Source organism: Lactuca sativa, chromosome 4 (genome assembly GCF_002870075.4).
Source record: "Lactuca sativa cultivar Salinas chromosome 4, Lsat_Salinas_v11, whole genome shotgun sequence".
Lineage (NCBI taxonomy): Eukaryota > Viridiplantae > Streptophyta > Magnoliopsida > Asterales > Asteraceae > Lactuca > Lactuca sativa.
The window spans coordinates 352476313-352480515 of NC_056626.2; positions in this window are offsets into that span (position 1 = coordinate 352476313).

Consider the following 4203-nt stretch of genomic DNA (forward strand, 5'->3'; position numbering starts at 1 on the left):
TGGAATGACTTAACGCTTTGAATTAGTATTGTTTTTAAAAGAAATTTTTGGACTCGAAATTTGGGATGTTACAGAAATCTCAACCCAACCCAATCTATATATATATATATATATATATATATATATATATATATATATATAGGTTCGTGGGTTCATAAGTTAATGGGTCGAATCCAACCTACATAATTTGTTTAATAAATAAGCAACAAATTTAAAAAATGAGGTTTTTTTCAATATAAATTCATAAAGTGATTAAAGTCATTAACATAAAAAAATGTTTTCAACATAAAGTCATAAAGTCACTAACATCTAAATAACATTTGAAAATGAAAACATTCATACAAAGTGTAATTGTTCAAAAATATCCAAAAACAAATTTGATAACTCATTCAACACCCATATGAGCACATGACATATTCAGTTCCAACAACTAATTCACATGACTAATCCGTTTAACATTACAGCCTGGTGGGTTCAATTTCAATATCGATTTTCTTATGTTTCCTCTGGTTGGATGTATATTCGTATGTATATATTCATTAATGTAAAATCTAATTGAAATAAACAAAAAGGTCAATTTCAATACCAATTTAGGAAGAAATTTCACAGTGCGACCGACGAATCAGAGCAGAGCAGAGCACATGAGCGACTAGCGAGTGAGCAGTAAACGAATCGATTTGTGTGTTTTCCGTTCTTCGTTCTTTTGTTCATCGTTTGTGATCATGACTGACTCATAAGTATGTATGTTGTATGTGTTTTCTTTTTCATTAATATTTAATAATTAATATATATATATATATATATACACACACACACACACACGGGTTGACTGGTTGACTCGCGGTCTTGAGTCAATATTCTTAGCCTTTATTGGCTCGAAGCTCTTTATTTTTTGTTCGATGAGCAGATCCATTTAATGTTAATGATAAATCCGTATTGATGCTTTATTACACAGCTTTTTCTGAGATGACTCATAGACCTTACATATTGGAATTCTATATCATCAATATTCTTTTTCTTTCTTTCTCTCATCCTTCCATTTATCCACACCCTTTCTTTTTTATTTCGATTGACAACTTAGAAGCATATTTTTTAATAAATAATAAAAAAAGATTTCAGTTGCTACAACAATATGAACAATATATCATATCTTGACTGATTCTTTGGATCCAGATAATACGAAGTGATGAGTTGGTTATTACTTCTATAGTTATTTGTTTATACCGTGGGGCTGGTTTTTTATACTAACCCTCAAAAAACCAACGAGTCACACACTAAGCATAGCAATTTTATCAAAAGATTAATTGAATTTTTATTCAACCTTATAGAATTATAATTGTTTATTTTTTTTATTGAACACAAAATAAAAAGAAGAAACGAATTTCTCATTTTTTGTTCCATCGCTGGATAGAATGCAAAAGGAATAAAGGTTTATTATTCCCCGTCTATAAATATCCAAATTTTGATGCCTAATACCCCATAGATCGTTCGAACTGTATAGCAACAATAATCAATTTTAGCTCGAATGGTTTGTATTGGAACCCTCCCCTCTCTGATCCATTCAACACGCGCAATTTCTTTTCCGTCGATACGTCCTGCAATTTGCACCTGAATTCCTTTTGTATCTGCTTGTTCAGTTAATTCTATAGCCTTTTTCATTGCTTTGCGAAAAGAAACTCTATTTTTTAATTGGCCCGCTATAAATTATGCAAGAATATTAGGGTTTCCATAAGGCTTTTCAATTCGTGTGATAGCAATGTTAAGTTTTCTATTTACAGAATGAAATTCTTTTTGTAAATTCATCTGTAATTCTTCGATTCCTCGGGGTCGACTTTCAATTGAGATTTTTGGAAATCCCATATAGATTATGATTTGGATCAGGTCGATTCTTTTTTGAATCTCTATACGTGTAATTCCCTCGACGCCAGAAGATGTTTTCATATTTTTTTGTACATAATTTTGGATATAAGTTCTTATTTTTTTATCTTCTTGCAGACCCTCAGAATAATTTTTTGGTATATAACCCAACTCAACCCATAAAATAAGTGGGTTGGCAAGTCAAATATCAATCAAACCCGTCTATTTTCGGGTTGGATCAGTGTTAGATTACTGGTTGGATCGAGAGTTGCCAGTCTTACTTAGGATATGATAGTCCATATGAGTTTGATATATGATATTACAACTATGTTATTTACATGATTTCATACACTTGCGAGTAAGTGTTTTCGTCAACAAGTTTTTAACGCCATTTGCGATGGATTGTTTTCACTTAGAGTTAGAAAATTAGGTAGTTGTTAGGCTCTTGAAGGTCTCACACATATTTTACTTGTCAATCGAAAATCTAGAAATTCTGAATCTATGTTTGATTGGGAGATTGAAAGAACTTTGAGAGAGTTATCAACGCAACAATTAATGTTCCACAATTTTGAACACAAAGCTGTGATATTTTAAATGATCAACAACAATAATTTCTTTCAAGGCATGCCTAATGACGAGTCTTTGTCTAAAATGTCAACATCTACCCAAATAATAAATTAAAATATTACCCAAATAATATATTAAAATATCGTTATTAACCTTTAGGTCATTTATCTTGATATTTATTTAACCAAATGAGTTTTATTAAAATTTCTTACTTAATAGTTAAAACTTCTAGTGTCAACAGTCAAATATAGGTGTTGCTTAATCAATCTTGTTTTGGTTGATCCATATAAATATTTTGTTTGCTTAGGAGCAAGGGAACACTTACCAATACCTATTATGGATCAGGCTGAAATGTTGCATCTTCAGCTTTAGACTCTTCAAATTCCTTGATTTTTTCTAATTTTCCTTCAAACATATTTTTAAGCTATTAGTTTGTCTTTTTTTTTTTTTTTTTTTTCTTACTGACTAAACAACAAACAAATTTAGAAATAACAAATATACGAATAAAAAAACCTAAATACGATTAAGAAAAACATGTATCTTAGAATATTAAACTTTATGAAACAATTCACATAAGTATAGGAATTTAGGTAGTTATACGGTTTTAAGAATATTTGTTTGGTTTTAATCGCATGGTTATGCATATGTAAACAAGCAACATCAACATGTTGAAAAAGTGTTCATCCTTGAAAGATTAATTGATGGTTCAAGTTTCTTGGTGGACAAAAAATAGTTTAAAAGTAGAATTTAGTATTAAAAAAAATAATAATAACATGAAAAATACTTGTTAAACAATTCACGATTTTTGTACGTACTCATAAATGTCTAAAAATTTATAAAAATAAAAATATATACATATTAAATTAAATAAACGACTAATGGCCGAATTAAAGGTTTTATAAAAGTCATTTCATAATCCATCTACAACCAATAATAATAAAACATGTTTAACGATTTACTTGGCATATTCAACTAATGATCCGTCATTATCTTCATTATTGACATCTTCTTTGAAATACGTCAACATACTATTTGAGAAATAAAAAAAGCAGCTGTTTAATTTTTTATATCAATCCTGTCAATGTCTTCATCATCAACAACCTAAATAAATCGGCTATCACTACAATATCTTAAGCACAACCATAAGATTAAAAATTCATAAATTTATTTTTAAACAACGATTTAAAAAAATACAAAAGTTAAAAACTTGAAAGCTTATAATTTTAATTTCTTTTTAAAAAGGTAAATTTTTTTTTTTTTTTAATTTTTTTTTTTTTATTTTTTTTTATTATTTTTTTTTTATTTATTATTTTTTTTTTTTTTTTTATTTTTTTTTTTTAATTTTTTTAATTTTTTTTTTTTTTTTTTTTTTTTTATTTATTTATTTTTATTTATTTTTTTTTTAATATTTTTTTTTTTATTTTTTTTTTTTTTTTTATAATTTTTTTTATTATTTTTTTTATTTTTTATTTTTTAATTTTTTTATTTTATTTTTTTTTTTTTAATTATTTTTATTTTTTTTTTTTTTTTTTATTTTATTTTTAATTTTTTTTTTTTTTTTTATTTATTTTAATTTTTTTATTTTTTTTTTATTTATTTTTTTTTTTTTTTTTTTTTTTTTTTTTTTTTATTTAAAAATTTTTTTTTTAATTTTTTATTTTTTATTTTTTTTAATTTTTTTTTTTAAATTTTATTTTTTTTTTTTTTTTTTTATTTTTTTTTTTTTATTTATTTTTTAATTTTTTTTATTATTAATTTTTTTTTTTTTTTTATTTTATT